The following is a 15,415-nucleotide window of genomic DNA, read 5'->3' on the forward strand; positions in this document are numbered from 1 at the left end:
GGTGAAATACTTCCCCCTTGCACCTTCTCTACACTAGAAGCCCTGAGAAAAAAGAGAGATCTTTTGCACTGTCCTTATCCCTTGTCCTGTCCTTTCCCCATATTAGCTGAGTGATGTGTCCCATCCAGAAGTTTAGAATCACAGGATATGCTGAGTAGGAAGGGACCCATCAGGATCATTGAGTCCAACTCCTGGCCCTACTTAGGACACCCCAAGAATTACATCATGTGTCAGTCAAATGCTTCTTGAACTCAGACAGGCTTTGTGTTGTGACTGCTTCCCTGGGGAGCCTGTTTCAGTGCTCAACCACCCTCTGGGTGAAGAACCTTTTACTCATATCCAACCTAAACCTCTCCTGACTCAGCTTTATGCCATGTCCTTGAGTCCTGTCACTGGTCACACGAGTGAAAGGATTAACACCTGCCCTTCTGCTTTCCCCTGTGAGGATGCTGAAAACTGCAATGAGGTCTCCCTTCAGCCTCCTCCAGGCTGAACAAACCAAGTGACCTCAGCTGCTCCTCAGAAGATTTCCCTCTCTAGACACTTTACCATCCTCACTTCCCTCTTTTGGATGCTCTCTAATAGTTTAATGTCTTTTTTACAAAGTGGTGCCCGAAACTGCATGCAGTGCTCGAGGTGAGGCCACACCAGTGCAGAGCAGAGTGGGACAATCACCTCCTTTGACCTGATGCCTCCCAGGGCATGGTTGGCCCTCCTGGCCAACTGCAACTCTTATCCAACTTTCCACTGACCACCACTTCCTGGGTCCCTTTCCATGGTACTGCTCTCCATTCTCTCATTCTCCAGCCCATACACACAACCAGGGTTGCTATGTCCCAGTTGCCAAAATTACATATGAACAGTGGAGATGAAGATCCACCCGTTAGTAAATTATGGAGAAAAATAAAAAAAGATTGAAAGCAATGCAATATTTTTTTTCAGATGGTGCCTTCTATCAGTCAAGTTCATTTTCTCAAATATTTATTACTAGGCTGGCATTGTTGTGGCTGGCTCAAAAAATAGCAACCTTCTACTGAATATGAAAAGAATACGTAGATTTTTATGTGAACTAGACAAACAAACATGGTGTACAGACTTGTTGTCCATTTTTAAACACAAAGATATACCCCAAAGCTGCCTGACAATACTGCTGCTGACTATTATTCACTTCAATTCACCTGACTGTCTTGGTCAGTTTGGTGTTTTCCACATTTGAAGATCTCACAGCAGGTTTCACCACAGGTTTGTGATACTAAGACAAGAACAACTTCAACCCTGCTAAACCAACAGAGCTAGACCTCTGGAAGAGGACATTCCTCATCTAAGGAAACCTCAAGGAGGGTTGTGCAGAGATGACACCTGGGATCAAGGATAGAACTAGAACATACCCACAACTCCTGTTTACTGAATATGTTTTCTGGAGACAAGAAAACTAATTATAAAATAATATTGATGGCTCTGGCAGGTGGCAAAGGAGCTTTACAATGTCAGTGTACCATTGCCCATGTTTTCTCTCTCTTCTGAGTGTTTACAGCACCTTTGCCACAGGTGTGAGAAGGGAATGCCTGATTCATGTGCCCCAGTCCAGCTCACACCATGGTGTACAGATATTTATCTCCTCCAGTCTGCTTGACTTTGGGTTCAGTCAGCCCAATAGAGAAATGGGAGCTAACGTGCTAAACTTGCCTTGCTTTCCTTTGTGGAAATCAAGTTGTGTGATGTCTGCAAGCTCTGGACTGGGTCGTGGCAGGACATGGGGCTGCCAGAAAGGGCCTGGACTCTCCAAGGCTGCTGGAGGGCAAATGCATCTGCTCTGTGGGCTCCTTTCCACACCTCTGTACGTCAGGCTATTGACTGCCACAGTTCAGGTTGCTTCTCATTCCCATGCGCACCTGGTTCATCCTTCTGGTAGGGGAATTGGGAAGGAAAATTATGCACTACCTGAAAGGGGGCAGAGATCAATTATCCAGCAGATCCCAGAACTCCTCGCTTTTCTTCTCTACCCTTGATATCCAGATTTACCAAGTTGCCAACCACATCAGGAGGAGATACTTCTTCTGGGTAATACCTACCTAAAGTATTACTTTAATTAGAGCCAAAGAAGGCCAGGAGAAAGTGAAAGGCAGAGAACCTAGTCCTTTTCCTGCAAGATAACAAATTCTTATGAAGCAATTACAGTAACTTTATCCTGGTATCAAGACACAATGGATTCTTGCCATCCTAACAGGATTTTGATTGTTAAGAGGGATTATCGGTTTTCTTTCACACTGTGGAGAGCATGAAACTTTCAGGGAATAATGTCCAACATCTGTTGGACGTCTCCTTCCAGCCACCTGCCCTCAGAGGGCCCCCAAACAATAATGAACTTCCAGGCTTTTTAAAACTGTTTCAGACAAAGTCTTCACCTCAGGAAATATCATAGAATCATAAAATGGTTTGTGTTGGAAGGGACCTTAAAAATCTAGTTCCAATGCCCTTGCAGGGACACCTTCCACTACACCACGTTGCTCTGAGCTCCATCCAGCCTGGCCTTGAATACCTCCAGGGATGGATTATCTAAAACTTTTCTGGGCAACCTGTTCCATATATGGACAGTAAATTCCATGACTAAATGGGTTTCCACAATTTCTATCACCAAGCCTTTGAATGAAAAGGTCTGTAACATCTCAGATGAATTTCTGAATATACTGGACTGATAGCTCTGATTCTTTGTTTTCACACATTGTTTTGGGTTTAGTATGGAAATGTTTAACCTGGGTGCCACAAGAGCAGGGAACAACTATAGGTATACAAAGTTGCAATCATGCAATAATAGCAAGATATTTTTAATAGGGTTCATGCAATGCCTTATAATAGTGTGGTTGAAAAGAAACAAACACAAAAAGTTATTTTCTTCATCTGTCTTAACAAAATTGCAGATACGTTTGAATTTGCCAAGACTTTGATTTATGAATGATAAATATGAAACAGGCATTAGAAGCTGCAAACAATGCTTGATCATCCATCAAACAGACAAACCTGATGGTCTGAGAAGGCTGCTGATTTCATCAGGGTTGTGTTTGTCTGCTTTTCCTAGCTACTTCTTTCTATAGCCAATCACTTCTATTTTCAACCATTTGTGCAGTCTGTCTTGCATTTGAAACAAGGAGAAACAATTTCTGCAAAATCAGTGAAAGAAGCCACAAGTCATCTCCCACTGACTCCTCTGATTAAATTTTGCCATGTTCCTCTGCCTACAGTCCCCAGCATAAAATAGAAAAACATATAAAATTGAGCAGTCTGAGTATGCTGTCACAGCATGTAGGTCACCTGATCAGTTATCCAGCACTGACACATAAGCTTCTGTGTTAATAAACTTTGTGACTATGTGGATCAATTTCAGCATCCAAATCTAATAGAAAAAAATCCTCAGCTTTTTTAATTTAATTTTTTAATTTTGGCACCATATTTCCCCCAGAAGAAGATTATAGAAAGAGTTCATCACGAAAGTACAGACAAAAATTCAAATACTGGCTTCCTTTAAGCAGCTGAAAAGCTGTACAAAACTAACCTTCATGTCCTTCTAAGCAGTCTCTCTAATCTTTCAAATCCCATTCAATCTTATTATCAACTCACTTGGCAGAATTAATGTACTAAAATGGGCACTTTGCCAAGTTTTTTATAACAGTTAGTTTCTATTATGCCAATTCAATTGGAAATTATTAAAAATATAAGCAAAAAGACCAATGAAGATATGGTTGACTACGTTACAGCCTAAAGATATAATTAGTCTTATAAAAATGATAAAAGGATATTAAACATGTATATTTATGATATGACAGATTCAAATCTACATGACACACAGAAAATGAGCAACCAAACTCACCCAAACTAATCGGAAATGAAGGCTGATTCTTTTTCACATTGAAATATTAAAAGTACATGGTGCTAAATGGAAATCTCTTCGTTTTGATTTGGATAATAAAACATGTAACCGCTTTGCCTCCTCAGTCTGGAACACCAAATGAGTTATACTTTTCATAATTAGTGCCAAACCAAAAATAGGTTGGGTATCTACTTCTAAGACACTGCTATTTTCAGCACTGCTTGTAACAGAATTTTTTTGGCCACACTGGGAGGTATAACCTTTATAAACTGTTGTGCTAGTAGTGTCCTGGTGGCCTGAGTTCAGAGCAAAGAAATAAGCACAAGTTGTACATATGTGTTGTCCAGGAACTTGTTTGCACCAAAAATACTGTTACCATGAACAGGGATGTAAAGAACCTTCTGATCATTTGTGTGAAGGTGTTACAATTTCTGTAGACTTTTCAAAGTCTAGGATGTGACCACTGTGATCGGCTATGAAAACTATCAGTATACTTAATTCTTCAGACTGGGACATGGCCATTACAAGTTAAACACAGAAAACATTCTCAAGTGCCTTTAGTACCATACAAATGAAGAAATCCAGATACATTTTTATAAAAACTCCTTAAAATATGCTACAAATAAGCCAAGACTAAGGGACTTCTGCTGTAAAAGTCTGCAATAAATCATTGCACTGAAGACAGAAAAGAATTTCATTTATAAAACTAACCTTGAGGTTTGATGTCATTTACCAACAACAACAACAAATAAGTAAAAGAAACATTATTACTTCACTAGGCAACTAGTGGTGTTGCCCTTCTTTCTCTGTTGTAAAAAGGCTATTTTTACCAGAAATAGCACAAGCTACCAGTGATCTCATGAGGAAACGGTCTCATCTAGAGATAAGTTATATTTGGTCAACAGAGATAAGTCAGATTTTTTGTTTTGTACTAAGGTGTCTACTAAGGTGTTTTCTACTAAGGTGTTCCTGCCTGCTCTCTGGCACTTCTTATGAGAGAAATCAAATAGGTTTGTGTCTTCCACTGGATCAGTCCTGCAATCCTTAAAACTATAAACATCTATTACGTACAGATGGGTAGACTTGTAGGACAACTATCATTGCTATGTCATGTGGAATGGTAATGGTCTGGGATGGTGACCAAGCATGCTTAGGAAACATGGCTTATTTCCTTTGTGGTTCACAAACCCTGCCGTGGGTCTCTATGATGTAGCAGCCACTTTGCTGAATAATGCATCTGTGTCTGGTATTATCATTATCTTTCTTCCTTTCTAAAGACATAAAGAAGATGAAAATCCTGAAGATTAATCTTAAAATTTACCTTATGGTATTGTAATTTTAATAATAGTCTGAAGTACTGATGTTAAACTACAGCAGTGAGGTAAAAAGTACTGCTTGATACACCAAGCTCAGAACTGTGCTCAGAGTTTCTGAAACAGTGAAAAGAGGCACCACCTCCTCAGAGAATTCCTACTCTGATCTTATCTCAGCCACCAGCTTCCTTTCAAACAAAGTCCATCCGTTTTCTCTGGAAAGAGTGGTAATATCCATCTAAGTCAAAGACAGGCTCTGAAGCTTTTGTCAGTTATACACCACAAGACTTCAGGATGTGCCCAGACTCTATGATTCTAATAGCAAGTTGGTTTGAGTACCAAAACTCTTATGTCTGGCTCTGCTGAGTTCCCAGATGAAGTGCTGAGCCACCTTCCAGACCTGTGCCATGTAATTAAACACTTCTGCATGCATGGCACAGCACTGTGCTACCTGTGGAGACTGTCAATAACAGGACAATGAGAAGTGCATAGACTGATGAATACTGGAACATGCCCAGACTGTTGGTGCACTTGGCTTTTTCGGTCCATCCCTATGAAAAATCAACTTATTTTCTTTAAGTGATTTTGTGGTCTCATACAAGAATTGTTGATGATCATTTTCTTTTCATGTGAATGTTTAACAGAAGAACTCTAGAAAATGACAGTGATAATAAACCACTGGCTCTTCTGATCAGGTAGCTTCTCATTCTAATTAGTACAATAATTTAATCAACAAAAATGTTAATGAACTTTTTGTGTATGTATTTTGCATTCTCACCCCTACATCTGTCCCTGGCCTTGTCTGGATTGCTCACAGTATGTACACATTCCTTCTAGCAGATTTAACCACTATGCATCACATTCCAGTGGGAAGGAAATTGTGTCTCATTATTCTCAATGTTTAACAAAAAACACTTGAAATAACAATAAACCATACAAATTGCAAAAGTAGAAAAACACAGGGCTCAGCACAGTAGGAGAAGTTCTGTCTGCAATCTGGATTGAGTGAAATGGAGAAATCTTCACAGACTGTGCTTGAGTCAGTACCTGAATTAAAAATTGGCTGTTCTGTTCTATCAGTTTGTTTTATAATTGGTATTTTGCTTACTACAAGAAAATTATAGGTCTTCCAGTGCGCTGTCACAACTTAGAAATACGTTAAACCATAAAATCTTGAGCACACAATGCAAAAACTGAGAGAAATAGACAATTTACAATCTTCCCATTTCTAAAACATATTTTCTTCAAATTTACCTTGATTCTTATGGTTCAGTTGAGGTCCACAGAACAAGACAAAACCCATTCCAGAAGTCAGTGGAAGAAGGCTGAAGTGCTAAGAGTAAAATTTCTGTCTCCATCTCTTTTTAAAATGCATGACTTTTCTGATGGAAGCATATACAGCCAATACTTACTGCATGGCGAATGGGAATCTCCTGCATAATGGAAATATTTAAGTCCAACCTGTGTGTGCATGGAGGGATGCTTGATTGTTTTCAAGGATCCATCCCAGATAGGGCATGATGGGCACTGCCCAGCAACAGGCAACAGTAGCTCAGCCAAAACCATGACGTGTCCCTGGACAGCAGTACTGCATGCTATGGCTCTAAGGGTTCACTGCCACAGTCAGCCCTCGGTGCTGGGAGCCACCTGGGTGGGATCATGTGGATATTCCCACCCAAAGCTGAATCACCTGAGGCTGGGCTGTCCCTGCCCTGAACATTCCTGTGATGCACATCAGCTGTTTGGAGCACAAAGATAAGGAACTGGTGAGAGTTCACTGACAAGTCCATGGGCAGGGGAAATGGGGTCTAGCTAAACTTCTGCATAATGTTTATATTAGAGTGGGTGGCACATAAAGCAACCAAATTTTTTTCCAGATTTAAGCCAGATATGGAAACAAGTCAGGTGCTTTTTGTGTGGTGCTGCATTTATAGGAGTAATTCAGCAGCTTCAGCATGGTGCTGGGTCTGCAGGGAATAATGACCCTTCAGGGTCTTTGCTGCCTTTGGAGCAGGTTTCTCCTGTTTGGCCCTCAGATGCCCACAGCTGCTGGTGAGTTCACTACAATCCGCTCTTCCATCTGGACACCTCTCATAGTAGATATTTTCTAACTAGAAACATACAAACATGAAAATATGCTGTATCAGAAATAGAAGAGAGCTATTCAACAGAAATTATATGCTCACTGCATTCTCTTCCATTTTTTTGACATTATAAACCACAGACAGTTATTTGCATCATAAAAAAGAGGAAAATATTACCAATCTTATTGCAGCATAAGATTATGCTTCTCTTTTAAGGAGAAATTTCATTTTCATTTATTTTCAAGTGATCACTGAGGTTCTGTATTAATGTTAGGAGTGAATATTTTTTTACATATGTAAAGCATAGTTAAATTGTGAAACTCATACCAATAGGAAGTTACAGAAACTACAAATAAAAATTACTTCATAATGACAAATTCATGACTAAGAGGCTCATCAGAGCCTATTAAGTACCCTGATCCAAATGTAAACTCCACCTAGGCATATTCCTAAACTTGTAACTACTAGAATGAGAGGTGTTCTTGTGAGGCAGCATGTAGTGGCTTTGCTATTAATTAGCTCTTAAACTGACATCTCTAATACCAGACTAGATGGAGCCTCATTCTGAGTGTGTAGCATTTTAAATATTTGACCTTCCTCTCACGTAATAACTTTACCCTTTTCCAAGTGGAGATCATGTAATAGAAGACATACTTGCCGGACATGTTCAGTATATTTTTTCACGGGATGCCAAACAGGATTTGCTGAAGAGAAAACCTTTGTCTATGTCATGCTTTCAAAGGGATTTTAGTGAGATGTCTGTGGGAACTGAGTTTGGTTAACACCATTCAAAAGTTTGGTCACTTACTTTTTTTTCCTCCTTTGTCCAGGAAAAAGAAATCACTACACTTCAACAAGTGGTGTCTGAGACCTTACTATGCTCTGAAGAGCTACACAGACCACCTTGCTCTGGTAAAGCATAGCTGGGATTTGAGAATATCTTGCACAGGTTAATAGAAGACAATGGAAACTAGACTTCAATTTCTCTAAACCTGTACTATGCTCTTACACAGAAAAGAAGACTGTAATGACAAAGTCCTAGAGAATAGCTTTTTCTGTTCCGCCTTTGGGAGGCCAGGGGGCTCTTCTGCCTCTGATAAATTTTTTAGGTATGACAAAGATGAAGGTGACACACTTTGGCAAACAACTGCTTATGTGTTGCTTCAAGGTAATTGAGGGATGTTATGATGGTATATGCATATAAAGAGAAATTAATCAGTATTTAAAACCTAGAAATAGATTTCTGCTAGCTATTTCCAATAAATCTGGAATTATTTTAACAGATCTATATTGTAATTCATAATATAAAGGAAAAAGGATGTCAGTGTAAAATGATCCCACAGATGGGCAGAGACACCTTCCATAAGAGCAGGCTGCTCCAATCCGGGCCTGTCATTCATGGTTCTGTGGTTTGACCATTTACCTGACAGATAGTTGCAATGGACACTATGCCAAAGGAGGAATACCCAGTGCTGTCCATGAGACGGAAGCCCCCTTGCAGCTGTCCAGGTTGGGGTGGAGTGTTCCTGGCTAGGGAGCAGCTCACTGGAGTCCTGGTGGGCAGCTAAAACCTGGCATCAGGGATGGCCAGTGGCCCCCTGGGCTGCATAAATGGGGGCACAGCCAGTAGACTGAGAGTTATGACCTATCAGACCACATTCAGAATGTCGGATCCAGTTCTACCATGCTCTAATCTAGCCTAAGGAGGGCCTCAATAAGCTGGAGTGAATAAATGGAGGAGTCCATCCAACCCCAGGATGGTTAGGAGCTGGAGCACTTGCCCTTTGAGGAAAGGATGACCCTGCATAAGTAGAGGAATTTTCAGAGATCAGATGTACTCACCTCAGCCCATTGTGCACTTACACTGGCTTGGCCAATGGAGGGAATTACTCTGTCCACTCTCTCCACTGTCATGCCTGTTTCATATAGTGAAGACCCTATATCTGATTAGCTGAGTTATCCACTAGTTATCCACCGAATATCCAACTGATAATAAGTTGTGAAGGCTGGGTGAACTACAGGCCTTTCAACCTGACCTCAGTGCTGGGGAAGGGCATGGAGCAGATTATCTTGACTGCCATCATGCAGCACTTACAGGACAACCTTACAGAATCGGGCCCAACTAGCATGGGTTTAGGAAAGGCAGGTCCTGCTTGGCCAATTTGATCTCCTTTTATGACCAAGTGACTTGCCTAGTGGATGAAGGAAAGGCTGTGAATGTTGTCTACCTGGACTTCAGTAAAATCTTCAATACTGCTTCCCACAACATTCTCCTGTAGAAACTGGAAGCCCATGGCTTGGACAGGTGCATTCTTTGCTGGGTTAAAAATTGCCTGGATGGCTGGGCCCAGAGAGTGATGGTGAATGTAGTCTAATCCAGTGGGCAGCTGGTCACTAGCTGGGTTCCCCAAGACTCATTATTGGGGCCAGTCCTGTCAGTGCTGGTCGATAGTTGGCTGAACATGAACTTGCAGTGTACCCAGGAGGCCAAGAGAGCCAATGGTATCCTGGTCTGTATCAGAAGTAGTGTGGCCATCAGGACTGCAGTAGTGATGAACCCTCTGTTCTCAGCATAGTGAAGCTGCACCTCAAGTACTGTGTCTGGTTCTGGGTCCTTCACTACAAGAAAATCAATGTGGGGCTGGAGCAAGCCCAGAGAAGACCAACAAAGCTGGTGACGAGTCTAGAGAGTAAATCATATGAGGAGTGGCTGAGGGACTTGGGTTTGTTTAGCCTGGAGAAAGAGAGGCTCAGGGGAAATCCTATCACTCTCTACAGCTACCTCAAATGAGGTTGTAGCAAGGTGGGGGTCCTTCTCTTCTCCCAGGCAACTAGTGACAGGACAAGAGGACAGAGACTCAGCTGCACCAGGGAAGGTGATCTTTTATATCCACAATGTTTCATACAGAACTAGTAAAAATTGAAGAAAATGAATGACATCTGTAATAATATAAGAAACAAAAGTGACATTGTCAGGGGTTCTCCCTCTTGACATGCCCTTCTGCTTTGGTTTACATTGGTGTTTCATAGCACACATCTTACCAATGCAAAGTTGCAGAAACTGCATGAGGGATATGACCCCTTAGTTCTGTGTTCTATTCCAGAAGGATACAGTAGTGCCTGACATCATGTGAGGCTTCAGAATAACACTAATTCATCTAAAAAGTTGTCAATGTAGTGTTATCTGATTTCAAAGCACTACTGAATCTGGGATCAACAATTGCCCTGCCTTTGATTCTTAGAGGTTCAACTAGGCAAGCAAACAAACATAGAGGGGAATTACAGTGTTGGTTCTCCTCCTACCTTGAATGACATAACATCAAAGAGTGATTTGGTTCTGTGGCATTGCTCAGATTCCCTAATTTCTTTGTTTTCAGGAGAAATAAGACTTACTAATAGCAATAGGTATGCAAAAAAGGAGGTAAGTGAGCAGATGTGCAGAGAAAATCACTGGGCATAAATCTTCCCCCTTGGGCTACTAAACATATTGTATATGAACTCCTCATAAAAGCTCTGCATCCCTTGACTCTCTGATACTAATTATGATCAACCTGCAACCAAGCAGCTTAAAAGACTGCTCAGCAGCTGTATTTGCTCAGAATTCCCAGAGACAGCCATGAGTCAGTGGAAACAAATCCAGACTGTGTGACTTTGCACAGCCTTCTGCTTACAATTATAATCAAGATGGATGGGAGTCACTTCTCTGATTTTTTTCCCTACCGAGGGACCCTTTGGAGACCACACATGCATTGCTACAATTACACTCCAGCAGGTCAATAGCAGGACAGACAATTGTGGTTAATGAATAATTACCACAGTGTTGTTATAAAAGGATGTAGAATTGTGTGAAAAATATTGTGAAAGCTCTATTTCCATAAAATTTCCTATTTTTACCCCTTCCCCCCACATTCTGGACAAAATCTGTGCTACAAATGTCTACATATCTCCATGTTTAACTCCAATTTCAATGAATACAAAAAGAGATTGACACCAAGCTTATTGTAAAGATACCTTTAGATTTCAGTACCACTACATTTGAATAGCAGCCACAGAAATTACTATAGTACCCTGGTATATATGGGTATATGCTAGTTTGAACCAGGCTGAGTAGCAGTGGCAGGCTAGCAGACTATGTTTAGTCAGCCTATGTTGTGATGTTAGGATGAGTTTCTACTCTTGGGCTGGCACCATGACTAGAAGTTAGGTAGGTAAAGACAATGTGGGTCAAAATTGACATATCAGCAGTGCTGATTTTAGAGCAAGTGAGTATCTGGTCCCTAAGTCTCATTGCCTTGTCACACTGGTACAAAAAGAAATGAAGATATGCGTTTCTAAATTAGCATCCATGAGGGAAGATTTGGACTCACAGTTCATGTCTCATCACTGTACTCTTAAACAAGAGCTCAACAGATAGATAAGCCAGTTTCCAGTGGAAATCAAGTCCAACACCAACTATGATTGCTCCACCCTATCTTTTTCCAAGTATTTCATCGAGGACAACAACATAGCAACAGCATGTGTCAGTGGTGAATACAGGTTTCAAGACACCTCAAAGTGTCCCACAGCAGCTAGAGACACTAGAGCTATTTCACATGGGTATCACAGTGTGTTGCTGGATCAAAGAGTTACTGTGTTGCCTCTCTGTGACAATGTAAATCTGGATGCTGGTTTACCCCAGTTCACAGTGCACCATATTTCTTACTGCATCATTAGTTGGCTGCCTTGTTAGCATGGTGTTTCTACTAGGACAATTTCCATTGGTTATTTGGATAAGCTGCCCAACAGTGGTGCTGTGTCCACATGCTAATATTGCCAGGGAAATGCATTTCAGCCAAGAGAATTAAATGTTATGGGGAGCTTTGGGAGGAACAACGTGGGGTTAAAATTAATAGTTCTCGGTACAGATCGGCAGTCATTGCTGGTAGAACGCGTGCTGCTGATTATGCTGCCTTTCTGTTGCTCAGACCTGCCTGTGTCAAATATCCTAAATAAGACACACTATGCAGGTGTTTAGGGATGCTGCAATTTACCATCTAAAGCTCTCAACTAATGAGTCAGCAGGACTGTCTCCATGGAAAGTCGGTGATTGCAGGGCCTGTAAGCAGACCTGGGACACCTTTTATTTTGCTACTGCTGCAATCAACTGCAATATTGGATTATAAGCTCCAGGTCAGAATGGATATCTTGCAGGATTTCCACACCCCAAGACTGGCTAGGAGTGTCATTCCTACCTGCACCAAAATGGATGGAAAAGTCTGTTTGTGCTGCAGTCACATATCAATTAGACTGCAGAGAAGGCTTACCCTGAATCTGGCTGTGCTCCAGATCTCAAATACATCTTTTATTTCCTCTTTTTGGTGTCAGAGTCAGGAGAAATCAGGCTACTTGGACAATAAATTCTTTGAAGTACACAGAATAGTACAGTGTTTTAGTGTATCAGCTCATTAAGTACCCATCAGTAACCTGATTTAGTTGAGAGCTTTAGATACTAAACAGCAACATCCCTAACCAGCTGCCAAAGGGGAGACTCATTTTCCAGCCCCCACAGCATGTCTGAAGTCAGCATCAGTCTGGTTCACTCTCCTGCTGCCTTCCCTACTTTTGCAGTCTCAGCTGGGCAGTGGCCTGGTTTCCACAGTAGGAAATGAGAGACCCCTTCTGAAGTCTAGCCTGGAAAATCCAGTCTGAAAATTCAGATGGATAGATTGTGTAAACTGCTGTCCTAATATTAGTGCATTGGATAATTACTGCTAATGCATGTTTTGCTATAGCACAGTGACATCTACTGTTTAACTCAGTGTTTAAAGTGAGGATAATATTTTACCTATGTCATACTGTTCTACACTTTAGGTCTGTTCTGCTTGAAAGGAAACACTGGCATTGCCTGTGATATCCAAGTGCTGTACTGCAGGATGCTGCCAACACAGTGTACTCAAGTTCTGGATCAGCAGGACATGAGCCAGCTCCAGTCTCAAGCACTATGGCTTGTTATTGTCATCCTGAGCCTGCCTTGTGACTCTGCTTCCCATAATAAACACACAAGCAGGCCCTTCATTTCTGTATGAGTGAATTGCATTGATGCTCAGCACTTGTTACTGTCTGTAATGTGTCTCAGGCATCTGACCATCACTTCCATCCTCTGTTCTTTTTCATTCTGAAGTGCGTACACGTTGTTGACCAAGGCAGCCTAATTAGATGTATTTTCCTGGTCTACTTTACCATTCCAAGGAAACTTTTTTCCTCCCAGCAGCCCTGAGACAAGTAACCTCTCTTTGCAAATCTTCCTGTATGAGCTTTTCCTCCCATATTTCATCTGTCTAAACTTACCTTCTTGCCCTGTTTATTTAGCATTAATCCATCAGGCTGGGCTTTTCCCCAAGTTGTTCTGAGCCATCTGTCATGCTTTTTGCTATATAAATACAAAGTCATATCAAAATGTCATCTATGTAAACTTCAGCACATTGAGTGAGCTGTTTAAAATATAAAGGCAGAGAAATCTTATGGTTTGGGTGAAACACCTAGAGCTGAACCAACATGGTCTGAGACAAAAACAGTGACTATGTCAAAACAGCTTGGTATGGGAGATCTTTGAAGACCTTTGGTCTGGATGCACTTTCCAGTTTTGTTCTTATAGCATACCAAATTGAAGTTGGGAAGGTCAACATTTTCCTCACCATCTTCCATAACTTGGTTTCTCACACCATGAAAATAGATACAGGGCTCAGGAATTTCCACAGACTGCAGCTGAGATGCAGACAGTGCCAAAGTGCTTACTCCCAAAGTAAGTGCTGAATAAAACCAAGTATGTTATATAACTTCTCAACTCACCCATTAAACCCATGCTGATGCATCAGGGGTGTTAAAACTGTGGACATTGATCATCTGTACTGGCATTTCTATCTTATTTGAAAGCTGAAGATGTTTTCTTTTTGTGCATTTGGTCAGGCCTAATTCCAGTAATTGACCGTGCAGAATTTAGGTGATTTTGTCCAAAATGTGTGATGCTGCTGATCGGCTGCTGCCTGATTTCTTGGGGTGAGTAATTTCCAAGAGCATCTCACATTTTTTTCTGGACAGCGCAGAATAATACCTTTGTTCATTTCTGAATCATCTTCCTGAATGGTCTGAGCAATCTGGTATTTAAGTCACCACCTAAGCTCAGTCAGAAGCCAGAAAGTAGGCACCCTTCTGCCTCTGTTTTTTACATGCTCAGTCCCATTGAGATTCTCAAAATGTATCAAAAGAAATTGCTGAGAGTGGGCTCAATGCTCCATGAAGTTGTAGATATCTTTTAAAATGGTGATGGAGCTTATTTTGCCATGCCACTTAATTAGGCTGGATGTCCATGGAAGATGGGGGCCATTCATATTTTTGGGCTATCTGAGGCAGCTTTGCAGCTATGAAGCAGGGTACTTAGGATCCTTATTTCCTTTATTTGGTCAGAGAAGGAATTGCCTTTGGACATCAATTCCCCTAAGACAGTACAAATCTCCCTCATCTTTTCTCCGCTCTGTGATATCCCAAAGGAAGGATCTCTGCAGCCTTGTTTTGTAGCTTCAGGGTGAGGCACAATTTCTTGGAGACGTAGTCTTTTCCAGGTCTAGTGAAAGCTTTGCTGCCTTCTACAAGACATTAAAAATTCTTAGTTTAGATAGTCCCCTCATTTTGCCTTCAGAGGAAATGAGACCTTCAGATCCATTCTAAGCCAATTACAGGGTGGTGTTGCTTTCTGTGGCGTTCCACTGAACCACACTTCTTAAGATCTGAATGTTTCATGTTCTTTCACTGTTAAAATGACTAGTCCTTGTGCTGTGCTGCCTTGGGCATGTTATATAAATACGTGATTCATTTGATTTCACAGCATTGAAATACTCCTCTGCTATTTCTGCTTTCAGCTCTTGTTTGTTGATCTCCAATCTTAGGAAGACTTTAGCAGTCTCATTGTTTCCATCTTCTTTTTCATGTTATCCCTGTTGAATTGTATCTGCAAACTTTTACAAACCTGGTAATTCATTAAAATTCTCGCATCATCTTCCAATATCTCTTTGTCTTGACTTGAAGAGTTTATTGAAGAACATCTGCTCTTGTAGAATGTGATTTTGAGATTGAGATTTCCCCCCTGCCCCCCTGCTTTTCTTTTTGCCTTGGGCCTA

The 15,415-nt window shown here is 41.2% G+C and overlaps 1 long non-coding RNA gene across 7 annotated transcripts in view; it reads left to right on the forward strand.

Moving 5' to 3' along the window:
* The first annotated feature begins 843 nt into the window (after positions 1–843).
* The window catches only part of LOC126645104 (uncharacterized), a 54,819-nt gene continuing 40,247 nt past the window's right edge, over positions 844–15,415 (forward strand). For 6 of the 7 annotated variants that reach the window (XR_007630070.1, XR_007630069.1, XR_007630071.1 and 3 more), the window contains exon 1: positions 844–8,174. This is a non-coding gene — a long non-coding RNA (uncharacterized LOC126645104). The remainder of the gene's footprint in view (positions 8,175–15,415) is intronic. The other variant, XR_007630075.1, reaches the window with a different exon arrangement.

The sequence above is a fragment of the Myiozetetes cayanensis genome, unplaced genomic scaffold, assembly GCF_022539395.1.
Source record: "Myiozetetes cayanensis isolate MyiCay16 unplaced genomic scaffold, myiCay2020 scf3, whole genome shotgun sequence".
Lineage (NCBI taxonomy): Eukaryota > Metazoa > Chordata > Aves > Passeriformes > Tyrannidae > Myiozetetes > Myiozetetes cayanensis.